At 50.5% G+C, this 13823-nt stretch overlaps 1 protein-coding gene across 1 annotated transcript in view; it reads right to left on the reverse strand.

The window, feature by feature from the left end:
* The window catches only part of NHS (NHS actin remodeling regulator), a 293480-nt gene that overhangs the window by 142636 nt on the left and 137021 nt on the right, over nt 1-13823 (reverse strand). The window lies entirely within an intron of this gene.

The raw sequence follows: 13823 nt of genomic DNA on the forward strand, positions 1-13823 counted from the left end.
TCGATTCAGGACTTCCTCGAGGAAAAGGCCCCTGAGGTATCTCCTTGTTGGATTCAGGCATCTGAACAATACACGCCTATGAGGCTGACCCAGGAAGCCACAACTTCTAGGAGACAGGAAGCTGTAAGGAAATGGCCATCCCCCTCCAGTCTTCGCACCCCCGCCCCCGCGCGGGCTGCTTTGCCACAGCAGGTCAGGCAAGCGGCAGAAATGTGAAAACTGCTTCTCGCAACTGGGGAGCGGGTGTGCAAGCACAGCGAACCCTGGCAGGCTCTCCGCAGGCTGCTTGCAAAGGCTCTGGCCGCCTTGCACGATGCTGCTGGAAGGGCACCAGGGTGGAGATCAGTTCGCAGCAGGCCCAGCTCCGGAACAACTAAGCGGGCGATGCCTGACCACACCAAGGAGATCCAGCTCTCTCCGCCACACCTCTCTGAAATGTTTAGATGCCCCTACAGGGGTGTTTTTCAATGTCTCCTCTTCTCACCCTTCCCCATTGCAATTGGGATTATCAGCTACCGGGTAGAGTTTTTTTGACCTTTGGTATTCCGCTTTCTTAGGTCACGTTCTACAGAAAGCAGACCCCAAAAGACTCCTGAAAGAAGATTGATGCGCATGTGATTTATCAAAGAGATGCTCTCAGGAGAGACAGGTAAGGCAGGAGAAGCAGGACAGAGAAGGGGAAGAGCCGAGCAAAGGTGGGGTCTCGGGCAAAGCTCCCGCGAGGCTGTGGGGAACTCTGGAGGGGAAGCTGCAGCTCAGAGTCGTTGGAGCTTGTGGCAAGGGAGCTGGGCTCTTGTCCCCTTCTTCAGTCTTTAGCTAAAGCCTGTGTGTACGTGGGCATGTCCGTCTGTGCATGCATGTGTGTGTATATGTCTCTGCCAGCCTGTGGGCAAAGCAGGTCTAGAAGCCCAGGGACGGTCCTTGGAAGATGAACCAGGGGTGCGTGCCACTGAGAGAGCCATCAAAGCTGGAGTGTTGGGGGCACCCTAAAAGAATTCTGAGGGTCTAGACAGAACCCCTACATCCTTTACCACACACACCTTTCCTCCCGTTTTATTAACATTTGATAACGGAAACAGAGAACAGACTGGTGGTTGCCGAGGGGGACGGGGTTGGGGGAGAGATGGAGTAGGAGGTTGGGGTGAGCAGATGTGAGCTTTTATATACAGAATGGATAAACAACAAGGTCTTACTGTGTAGCACAGAGAACTATATTCAATATCCTATGATAAACCATAATGGAAAAGAACATAAAAAAATGTTTATATCATTAAATCACTTTGCTGTACAGTGATAATTATCATTGTAAATCAAGGGTACTTCAATAAAAAAAAAACGTGGTAAGTGTCACCTGTGAGTTAAAAATCATCACTATCGTTATCGACATCTATTAGCATCTCTGAGCACGCTCACTGAACTGAGTGATGGGCTACCAGCTGACCAAGCTGTTCACCTTCACAATGCGCCCATGAGGAAGACAAAAGACAGATACCAAGTAACCCCTCTTCCAGAGGGAAAGAAAGAGAGATTTTTCCATTAAAAGCATTTTACTAATCTCGTGAAAAGCCTCGTACAGTCACCTGATGTATCACAGAACCACTGTCACCTTCACACCTCACTCGGAAGCCAGAGCGTCTGGGTTTGAATCCCAACTCTGCAACTTAACTCCAGGCAAGTCGCTTAACCTCTCTGTGCCTCGATTTCCTCATCTGTGAAATGGGGATCATAGCATTGTCCCCCTCGGAGCGTGATGGAGAGAGTGACATGAGGTGAGTCAAGTGACCCACTGAAGCCAAGTTGCTGGCGAGCAGTGAACATTCACTCAGTGGGAACTCTTACGGTCGTGATGACGTCATTATTCACAGCCTCTTGGGAAATGCCTGGTGTTTTGCCCTAACCAGGTTTAATTTTCCAAATCTCTTCAGAGGGCTGACTGTTTATCAAGAACGAGGATCCCCATTGCTGTCTCTTTCTATCCGCCCTCTCTCCACCACCCAAGTCAGATGCTTGGCATATATACAATGGAATATTACTCAGCCATAAAAAGGAACGAAATTGAGTTATTTGTAGTGAGGTGGATGGACCTAGAGACTGTCATACAGAGTGAAGTTAAGTCAGAAAGAGAAAAAGAAATACCGTATGCTAATGCATATATATGGAATTTAAAAAGGCGGTACTGAGGAACCTAGGGGCAGGGCAGGCATAAGGACACAGATGTAGAGAATGCACTTGAGGGCACGGTGTGGGGGGAAGGGGAAGCTGGTATGAAGTGAGAGAGCAGCATGGACATATCTACACTACCAAATGTAAAACGGATGGCTAGTGGGAAGCACCGGCACAGCACAGGGAGATCGGCTCCACGCTTTGTGACCACCCAGAGGGGTGGGATAGGGAGGGTGGGAGGGAGGGAGGCTCAAGAGGGAGGAGATATGGGAACATATGTATACGTATAGCTGATTCAACGTGTTGTACAGCAGAAACTAGCACCCCATCGTAAAGCAATTATACTCCAATAAAGACGTGAAAAAAATTATAAAATACAGCAAAACAACAACGAGAACAACAACAACAGATGCTTGGTGGTCCTGGTCTGATCAACTAATCTTTTTCCCTCGGGCCGACATTCCACCTTCTCAAATACCGAAGTCACCTGCTGTGTAGCCCCAAATGTCATATCTAACTGTCCCAGCCCAGAATGCTTTAGCTTTTATCACTCACAATCGGTTCTGCCATTCCTGGTGATAATCTCTTCAATCTAAAGAATCCAGGTCAAGGTACAAATTCACCAAGAAACCCCCTGATGCCCTGATAGTCTGACATCATGGAATTTGTTTCCTCTTCTGACTCCAAAGGCAGCATGCTATTTCCACCTGGACGAGATACTATCTCCTCCCTAGGGCTACCGTGGAAGGCACAAGTTAAAGCATGTGCCCTGTCTCGCCCATGCACCGCCCCCTCCCCCATGCTGAATATCTGCCTTACGGTACAAAGACTGCTTACTTTGTGAATGAGAAAACAGGGGTTCAGAGTGAACTGACTTACCCACAACACTACCACTAGTACTTGATGATATTAGTTGGGATAGGCTAGGTCATGCCGCAATAACAAAATTACCCCCAGATTAAAGGTATGCTTTGGCCCATGTCGTATGTCCAAAGCAAGAGAGTGGGGGCTCTGCTCTACATCATTACTCAGAAGATCCACCATCTCCACATGCTGGCTTGGGAGTTTACTGAGGCAGGCGACAGGGCACATGGAGGCTTCACACCTGCTCAGCTATACCTCCGCCAGGAAGTGACGAGCCATTTCCACTGAAAATCTGTTGGCCGGAAGCAGTCACGTGGCCCTGCGCCACTGAAGAGTGCCGAGGAGTGTAATCTTCCACGTGCCCGGGAGGAGAGGAGAGCTGGATACTGGTGAGCGACTAACATCTAGGACATTGAGGGAAGTGGGCTCTGAACCGAGAGGTTCTGGCCAAGGTCGCTTGGCTCCCAAAGCCTCTCCTCTGTCTACTGCACGAGGAGAAGCCTCTGTGTCGGTTCAGCTTTAGGGCGGAGAGAGCCTGTGAGCCTTCGGGGAAAGGAGGAATGTCGTCTAATCTCCGTGGACCCCCATGGTACCATTCACTGGGTCAACCATTTTATTTCACATCTACCATGTGCCAGGCGCGGTTCTAGGCACTGGGGACGCAACTGTGAACCAAACAGACAGCGGTCCCTGCCTTCACGAAGGTTCTATTCTAGAGAGGCCACTCGGACAAGGAGATGGGTGAGGTGAAACTAAACCAACATTCTACGGCGTGCCACGGGCACTGAGGGCTACGGAGAACAAGCAAGCAGGGGAGGAAGACAGAGGAGGCCAGTGGTTGTGGCACATTTTATTTTATTTATTTTTAACAACTCAGGCCCTTTAACTCTTTAAAAATTAATTAATTTATTTATTTTTGGCCGCATTGGGTCTTTGTTGCTTCACGCCGGCTTCTCTCCAGTTGTGGCGAGCGGGGGCTACTCTTCGTTGCGGGGCGTGGGCTTCTCATTGCGGTGGCTTCCCCCGTTGTGGAGCGCGGGCTCTAGAGCGCAGGCTCAGTAGTTGTGGCGCACGGGCTTAGCTGCTCCGTGGCACGTGGGATCTTCCCGGACCAGGGCTCGAACCCGTGTCCCCTGCACTGGCAGGCGGACCCTCAACCACTGCGCCACCTGGGAAGCCCCACATTTTATTTTATTTTATTTGTTTTAATTTATTTTGTGTGTGTGTGTGTGTGTCACATTTTAAATGAAGGGGTCAGGAAGGGCAAGCTGAGAGTGACGCCCTAAAGAGGACGGTAAAGTAGGGGAAAGGGCTCGGGGCAGAGGGGACCAGAAGGGCAAAGGCCCTGAGGCGGAACCTTGTGTGTTTCCAGCAATAACAAGGAGGCAGTTCAGTTGGGATAAAGAGGACAAATAGGCGAGCCATGCAGGTGGAGGGCTCTGCCGGGCACGCAGCCTTCGTTAAAGCTTGGCTAAAAGCGAGGCAGGGAGACAAGGGCAGTGGCTGGAGGGAGAGTCGCTGGACGTGTCACTTGAACATCTAATGTGCTCCCAGGAAGAGAGGAGCGTGCACCCCGAAGAGCACAGAAAAGCGTTTTTGATCTGTGGGGTGTTGAACACTCAGAGATGTGCGTGCCTGGATTCAGAAAGGCCGGCCTCCCCACTGGCGGAGGGGTTGGCAAGAGCTTGACTAAGACCCCCTCGGGTGAATCCACCCCATCCTGGACACGGCCGGGGCACCTGTGACATTCTGCCCGAGGGATTTCTCTGGCCACGGGAGCTCAGAAGCGCCATGGGCTCCAGGCCTCTGAGAGCAGCTGTCAACCGACGAGGGGCAGGAATTGTGGATCAACTGGCCCCTCCGGGTGGGAAGCTCTGAAGCGTGTGCTGCTGTCTTCCGAGGTCCCCAGCACGTTGAGCCCCGGTTGCCCACTGGTCGCTGCTCACGACCGTGGGGACCCTGGTTCCCCTCCCCAGTCCCTGAGCGGCTTCCTGGGATCACCTCCGAACACACGGCTCGCGCTCCACGCGGCCTTGGGTCTGTCTTTAGAGTAAGCCCGTCGGAGACACTGCCCGAGCCAGGAAAAGCATTTCACGCCCGAGTCTCGAAAGTTGCCTTCAACGCACTTAAAAGGAGGGTGTGGGACTGGATTAGCCAGGGGGCCACTTTCTGCTCTACAGCCTACGCAGCCAGGAACCTCCCCAGCCCCCAGATGAGGCCATGGCACAAAACCCCTGAAATGTGAGCTGCGGGACAAGTTCACGGACCTGGCTGCAAAGCGGGCAGAGCCCCACAAGCCCCGGGGAGGCTTTGTCTCCCACAAGATGGGGGCCCAGCGGCCCCCCAGCCAGGCCACGCAGGAAGCCCTCCTGCCGGTGGCTGGCTCTGCCGCTCCCCCACCCCCTTCCTGTGGATGTGCTGGGAACAGCCTCCCCTTTGTTCGTCCCTCTGATCCCCATCTGCTCAGCAACTGTCCAAATTCAATTCCGGCGTCGTGCGCCTCCAGCCTCCAGTCCGGCATTGTCTCTTAGGAACCACTCCAATCCCCCCAAACAAAGGCCCTCAAATCTGAATAAACCCTCTGACATCAGCCTGGTGGGTCAGGACGCTGATCAGGACAGTCCCCATGCCCCACTGCTTTGAAACCCTTTGGCTTTGCTGACCTCTGTCTCGACGCGCTCCCCTGTCACCACCAGGCCAGACGTCGCATTTACTGGTGGCCTGAGCCCCTGTGCTGAGCCTCCATTTTTTGTGAGCGGAAGCCTTCCTCTTTTGAAGTTCGGCTTTGTCCTTTTACAGAAATTAACCTCCTCAGGGTTAGTTAAAGAGTTGTGAAAAGTTGACATCGTCAGGGTAACACCAGGCAGGACCCTGTGGTTACCTCTGCCTGGGACAGACTGGGAAGCATGTTTTCCAGAAAATCTTCAGTTTCTACATAACCGAGTTCTAACTCATTTCGCTTTCTCCTCCTTATGCAAAGAGATTCTGTCTTGTTCTACTTCTACAGGTAGATTTGCCCCCCCACTTAAACTGGTCATCATAGCTATTTCATCGTTCATTATGCTTGGAATCCAATCTAAAGATCAAGCTCCCCCATCTCCCCGTGGTGCTTTGGCCAGCGCTCGGCTGGTGAACTTTGCTGACGCCAAAGCCTAACAGAACAGGCAAAATGTCTTCCAGAAACTCCACTTCAAGGTTGATGCCATATGCCTGCCTGAAAGATGGGAGCAAAATGCCCCCTTTTTTCTTCCCCTTTTGGATTGGTCCTTGTCTTGCCTGGACATGACAAGAGTAATTGCTTTGCTTCCTATCTGGCAGGACTTTGCTGCTACTTCAATAAGTTTTACGACTCACATTTCACTTTATCTCCACAATTCAATCATTTTATGGAAAATCAAGATAAAAATTCCCCTAGACTTTCCGTCCTGGAAATATTAAGCTCACCTCACACCAAAGAAGCATGGTAGCATGGTCTTCCAATGCCTTTTTAGAATGGAAAAAAAAATCTTTGCAAAGAAAAGTTCTCAAAGGTCTCCTGTAGTGAACAACTTGTTGATTAGTCAGTCCAGTCCACATTTACGAAAAGTTTCCTACCTGTCAGACAGTGGCTAGGTGTGTGGCATAACGAGACCAGTCTTTCCCACACTGGGACATATTTTTAGATTTTCTTCAAGAAAAAGAAGCAATTTATTGGGGTCCTGGCACCCTCTTGTAAGAAATGAAAAGGAAAATGGTGGTGGCCCCAAAACACTCCAGTGGTAGAACAATAAATGGCTTGGGAATAAATCGCAAATCTGACTCTGCTTAAGGCAAAGCCAACCTTCTAGAACGCTCTCCTTCTCTCTTCTTCTATACCATACCTGTGGGTCTCTGACAAGGTAGAGAATAACCAGAGATGCTGTTACCCAAGGGTGAGCCTGCTCTAAGAAAGAGCCAATGCAAACTTTTAAAGTTCCTCACTGACTACAAATGAAAAAAAGGGGAAAACGGGTCAAGGAATTTAAGGAGGCAGAGGGACCGAGTTAAACGTTTCCTTCTTCAACGTTTTAAGAAGGAGGCAAGTCAGCGGTTATATCTGACATCACAGAATCTACTCCAGAGTCATCACTGAACCACACCCCGCAACTGAAATATGCCATGCTGGACGCCGCTCCATGTCTGAGGTTCTTGGTGGATAAACTAATCGGAGAATGTCCAAACTAGAAAGGACTTCAGAAATGATCTAGGAGCAGTTCTCGACTGGGGGGTGGCACTGCCTCTTGCAGGTATTTGGCAGCGCGGGGGGTGTTTTGTTTCACTATGACTAGGGGAGGGCCTCCCACTACTACTGGTTTTAGCAGGCATGGCCAGAGATGCAAGATGACCTGGGATGCCCAGTTCATCCCACACAAGTCACTGTCCCAGCCAAACCACCTCTCGCACCCCGGCTGAAGCACCCCATGACCCTCATTTACAGAAGGCGAGATCTCAAGAAATGAAGTGAATTGCCCAAGGCCGGAGACAGCAACGTGGCTGGGATTGGTAACCCAGGTTTTATATTAAACTGCAGTAAATGAGATCATCACTTTTCTCTTTCAGGGGCACCCTGAAACGTTGCCTTAGGATGGATTCCCCCTGGGAATTAGCCAACCCCAAGGCGAAGATTCAAGTGTAAGTAGTATATTTGGGAAGCGCGGTAGCGCAAGTGGGGAAGTGACACGGGGAAGGAAAGGCAGCCATAAAGGGTAGGTTATCAAACAGGTTCCCACCATGGGCCACAGAGGTTCCATCTTTTTGGGGGACTCTGGGGGGATACTGTAAAACACAGTTCAGATGTGTCCCACCTGAGCAGTGAGAAAGCTGGGGTATTGATCCTCCGGCTTCATTCTTTATTGACTGAAGGCTGCTCCCAGGGGCATTAATTCGCAGGCTGAGAAAAAGCTCTCAGGCTGAGAATTGTAGCTCCTTGGAGTGGGACGCTGTCCAGGTATGTACCGGAACAGCAGACATCAAGAACACATGGGTGGGGACTTCCCTGGTGGCGCAATGGTTAAGAATCCGCCTGCCAATGCAGGGGACACGGGTTCGATCCCTGGTCCGAGAAGACCCCACATGCCGTGGAGCAACTAAGCCCGTGCGCCACAACTACTGAGCCTACACTCTAGAGCCCACGACCCACAACTACTGAGCCCACGTGTCACAACTACTGAAGCCCACATGCCTAGAGCCTATGCTCCGCAACAAGAGAAGCCACCGCAAGGAGAAGCCCGCATACCGCAAGGAAGAGTAGGCCTCGCTCACCACAACTAGAGAAAGCCCGCGTGTAGCAACGAAGACCCAACGCAGCCAAAAATAAAATAGATAAATAAATAAATTTATTAAAAAAAAATAAAAAGAACACATGGGTGGGCACCCGTAGCATCTGCTAGAGATGCCAAGACCTAAGCTGAACAGTGCCTCCAGTCACTTATTTAGTACGTGAATCAAACAACCTGGGCTCAAACTGCCCAGAAGATTATTTTTTAAACGCTTGTCTTTACGTGTGGAACAGTTTATACTGTTCAGTTTTGGACCCCCAAAGCAGATCTGGCCAAGGGTCCTTCAGGAAGCCCCAGGCACCAGGGCGTTGCCATTTATGCGGCCGCTAGAGCCATAACTGCACTTTTCATTTCTCTCTTTGAAGTGGTTGCTGGCTTTCCCAGCCCCAGTCCCTAACTTTCGAAACAGGAGAGCTACAGCAACACAAAATCCAGCACAGGCCACCAAGGTTTCTAAGCACACTGGTTCCTGAGGGTGTGTGCGTGGTGAACAAAGGTAGCCACGGGGCAGGGGGAAGGAAAGCACGGCATCGCCTCCCAGGAGCCAATGTCCCAGGCACCACTGGCCACACTGGCCTCCTCGTGACCAGGAGGCATCCTCTAACGTTCCATCATCGAAATATACAATTTTTGGCTCACGAAATTAAGTCGTGGTCCCAAACCTATAGAAATCCTTCCAAAGACCCATCAGCTGCCAGGGCGTCATGAGTGTGTCCCGGGAAAAGTTTCTTAACATGGGGGTGGACACATACACACACACACACACACACACGACTTTTCAGACAGACTCTGCAGAAGCCTTTCCTTCCCTCAGAAGGTGAGAGAAATCATCATCAAAAAGAGAAAATAGTAAACTATCACACTCACAGACTCTCTTAATTTGGTTTTGTAATTAATTCTGTTAAGTGCTGACAAGACTTCCGCTTAGAGAAAGTGCATATTGATGGAAAGAGAAGGGAAACTGACAATTCACTGGACAGGTTTTTAAGACACTTTTCTATCTATGTCATTTACTCCTCAACACAGCCCTTGGAATAAGCATTACTATAAACCACACTGTACAGGCTACAAAACGAGACTTAGAGAGGCCACGGGGCCTGCCCAAGGTCACAGAGCCCAAGGGGTTGCGTCAGGTTACAAACCCGGTTCTCTGAAACCCAAGGCTATGCCCGCGCCTCGAAGGCCCACCTACCTTCCTACCTAGCAGGAGTCGACACTTTGTGCCCAGTACTTGGAAGTGATGATTCCCTGATGGCTTTAGACATACTTTTTTTCAATCCATAATTTTACAAGACAACAAGAAGCCTTACAAAAAAGGTTGTTGAAAAATAAGTAAAGGACTTAGAGTAATAAACTGTGGAAGCACATGGACTCAGGCACTAGGAAAGATGCCATATAAAGGCATGTCAGTGACCTTCACTGTTTCAAGAGCTTTGACCCGCCCGCACTTCTTTGATGCCCCAGCAGTCCTGTGTGGTGGGCAGGGCAGATGCCTGCCAGCAACTTCACAGGCTGGGTGATGGCTGTTGCTCCTCATAGAAAAGTCCACATAAGTCTTCGGTAGGCACTGCTCTGCAGGCCTGAAATGGATCTTGACAAGACATCCAGCGTCTCTACCTACAGGCGCTGTGCTAAATAGGTCATTTTGCTTATTCCTCACCGTGGCTCTCTAGGTAGATATTATTATTCTCATTTCACAGATGAGGAAACTGAGGCTCAGAGAAGGTCAGAAAAGTGTTCAAGTTGGGCACCGGTGAGCGACAGGGTCAGGATTGCTCCCCAGCTCCAGCTGCTTCTTTGATCTGGGCCCCTTCCAACAACGCTGACATTGTCACTGAAGTACCCAGATCTCACCCCCTCCCTGAAGACATTCTGTAGATTTCTCATGGTGACGGCTCAAGCTCTCTGAAACGCACAGTGACTAAGCTTGGGGCTAAGGTCAAAGTTCGCTTCTGACGCCCTCGTCCGTAGTGTTACCGAATTCCACCCCGCGGTTAAACTCTCTGGGGCCTGCCACCTGCCTCCTGGCCCCTCGAGGGCAGAAAGTGCATCATTCAGCTCCGTCTCCTAGGGCTGCAGCCCGCCACCTGGCATACAGTCAGGGCTGAAGAAGCGTACATCGATGGCCTGGTTAATTCACAGAGAAGTGGTTTCCGCTTGTCCTAATTAAAGCCAGAGCAAAGAAACCTTCCTGACTTCGAGGGCCGCCTCGTGCTACCAATTATGGAGACATTCACAGCCGAATTCTTATATATGTAAGACAGTTTTTAAAAGACAGTTGTTAAAGATTTGGAGGGGAGTCTGGTTTTTGTTTCTCAGTATCATATTTTAGGAGATCTGTACTCCCCTACAGCCCCTACCCGAGGCACACGGTCCACCCGAGATGGGCACAGCGTGCACGCCACTGCACCGAGTCGCAAAGGATGCCGCTGGCTTCATCAGCAGCTGTTTACTGGGTGCATTCCGGACGCCCGCTCCGGAAAATACAGGGACCAACACAAATGAATCGGGTCCCTGCTCCATAGAACTTACAGTCCACGAGCAGAGACGGCCACTGACTCAATCACGACACTCTGAATGTACAATCTCAAAGAGCAAGAAAGACTCTGAGCGTGAGACCGTGGGTCTGTAACAAAGGAAAGCCCCAGTTGGGAAGGGGTCACAACAGGCCTCCCTGGGGAAGCTTGGAGAGCAATCTGAAGGCTGCTGAGGCACTAATCAGGTGAGGTTGCCGGGGGGGCGTCTCAGCTCGTGCAAAGGCCCCGTGGGGCCTGACGGTAGGCTAGTGTGGCTGGAGCAGAGGGCAGAGCAGCGTGAGCGCAGCAGGAGCCACCCACAGTGACTCCTGGCCATGCTCGGGATTGTAGGCTAAGATCCCCATTTCACAGATGAGGCAATCGAGGCACGGGGAGGTTAAGTGACTTGGCTGGAGTTAAGTGGCAGAGTTGGGACTCAAACCCGGACAGTCTGGCTGTAGAGAGAGGTGTGAAGGTGACAATGGCTCTGTAACACGTCAAGCAGCTGCACAAGGCTTTTCTGTGAGACGTGTAAGATGCTTTACTGGACAAATCCCTCCGTCTTTCCCCGTACAGAAGGGCTTGACTGGTATTAACCCATGGTTAGCCACTGAAAGGGCTGAAGCAGTGGCAGGGGAGGAGAGGGAGTGATGGTGAGGGAGACTCTAAAAAGGTCACTGGAACTTGCGGCTGGAAAAAAAGCTGGAGGAAGGCGAGAGAGGCCACAAGCAGACCACTTTGAGGACTGCTGCCAGGGAGACCACAGTGCAGGTGGTCAGGGTGGAGGGGAGGCGCTTGGGAGGTGAAACAAATGATCTGGTGATAGACGGGATGTGGGGGGACGGGGAGGGAGGTCCACAGGGGACTTACAACCTAACTGGGAAGTTGGGGGCACTGGAGAAGAACTGGGAAGCTGCTGGAGGGGGAGGGAAAGCTCAGAGGGCTCGAGAGAGGTGAGGTGGGCCTGGATTCAGAGGCACGAAGTGGGGAGGTTCTTAAGGGGGAGGAACTTGCCTCCCCAAAGAGGGGAATCAAGGGGACAGAGTAGGGGGGCCCGCGTTAGTGTGGATGATTTATAAGGAGACGGGAAACACGGGCTGAGCGAGGGTCCAGGGATCTCCAAGTGTGGTCCTAGACCCTAGCCCCACGCCATCACCAGGGAACCCATTAGAAATGCAGATTTTCAAACACTGTATTGTATAACTGAACTCTGCTGAGACAGTAGAATTTAAATGTTCTCATGAAAAAAAACAAAGGTAAATATGTGAGGTGATGGATGATGTTAAGTAACTAGATGGGAGGAGTCCTTTCACAGTGTAGAAAGACACCAAATCACCATGATTTATACTTTAAATACCTCACAATTGCGTCAATTATACCTCAGTAAAGCTGAGTAAGAATGAATGAATGAATGAATTCAGATTCTCGGGCCTTGCTCCAGACCTGATGGATCCGAGAGCAGGGCCCAGAGATCCATGTTTCAGCATGATGGCTAAAGTGGGCAATTCTGATGTACACTCAAGTTTGAGAACCACTAATGTTTATATGAATCCCCTGGGGATCGTGTTAAACAGCAAGTTCTGACTCTAGTAGTCAGGGGTGGAGCCTAAGATCCCACATTTCTAACCAGTTCCCAAGGTGATGATTCTACTAGCAGCAGGACCACACTTTGAGCAGCAAGGGTCCAAGGGTCCAAGGTGAGCAGACCATTCATGTGCTCACCAGTGACAAAAAAGCTGTCAACACAAAGCCAGATCATCATCTCTCCAGAAACCTGAAAGACGGCATGCTCTTTAGCCCAACTTCTTCCAGGGAAAGCCCAACACAGGCCCCTCACTCAGCAGGGCTGGAAACCCACCCAGGAGATCAGAATAACCCACCCCATCCAACAGCCTGGCTGGAGAGGACATAAGAGATTGGAATCCAGAGATTACTAGGTGTGTTTGCTGAAATTCATTTTCAAGTTCTCCTCGAGCTATTTTTAAACCATTAGGTCCTTTAAGAGGGGAGTTTTATTAGTTCAAGTTTGGAGAGAAAGCATCTTTGCAGGGAAAGCATCTCTGTTCTTTCCTCTCTGTGGCCCAGAAATAGAGGGATCCAATCCCCCTCGGCTGCCACCAAGGCGCCAAAAGCCACAAACCCGCACGGCCATCCAGGGAGCCTGGAAGCAGAGTGAGTGAAGGGCACAGGCCAAAAGGAGACACAAAGGGGAGGACAAACAAAACAAACAGAGAAACAACACAGGTAAACAGAAAGCAGGTGAGTTTTAGCTGACTTCCTGTCCGGTGAAATTCACATTGTCATCTCCCAAACATGAAATCTCCTCACGAGAATGACACTTACAAGTTCTCTCTTGGGACCAGTCGAATCCTGATGAGAAGGTCACCTTCCTGCTTTTAACAGCTACTGTAAACTGATTTTCCTTTTCTTTTCTTTCTTTCTTTTTTTTTTTTTTTTAAGAAAAATGTGCAAAGTGGCAAGAATTGAATAAATCATTCAAAGACTCTGAGTTGGAGTCTCTGTGGACTCTGGGCGGCTGGGTCTCATTTCGGTTTTACGCTGCTTGTCTGCAGCGGGAATGTAGAGGGAGCGGAGTTTTTCCCCTGGAAAACCAGCGAGTCAGCTCTCTGGGCCAGCTCAGAGCGTTAGCCAGACTGGAGCCAGCCGAAGCCTGCACGCTCCCGAGCGGGGATCAGGCCATCCACCGTGCCCCTAGCCCTCCCTGTGTCTCTTCTGATCGCTCTGGTGCCGTGTTGTCCTGTGTTTGGAGACATCCACACATGGACAGCTCATGGGCAATGTTTTTTTTAGCTCCCTGACACGTAATAAAGGCATCCGTTTCCAGCTAAATCAGGTCTTCTTCTGTTCAAAATGTTTTCCCTAGAAAATACGGCGCTTCTAATTAAAAAACTCACCAAGCAGCAGGAAGGGCTAATGTGGAAATGAGAGCAGCATTTCAGCTTACGGGGCACCCTTCCTGACA

This window comes from Neophocaena asiaeorientalis, unplaced genomic scaffold (assembly GCF_003031525.2).
Source record: "Neophocaena asiaeorientalis asiaeorientalis breed wild unplaced genomic scaffold, Neophocaena_asiaeorientalis_V1.1 scaffold657, whole genome shotgun sequence".
Lineage (NCBI taxonomy): Eukaryota > Metazoa > Chordata > Mammalia > Artiodactyla > Phocoenidae > Neophocaena > Neophocaena asiaeorientalis.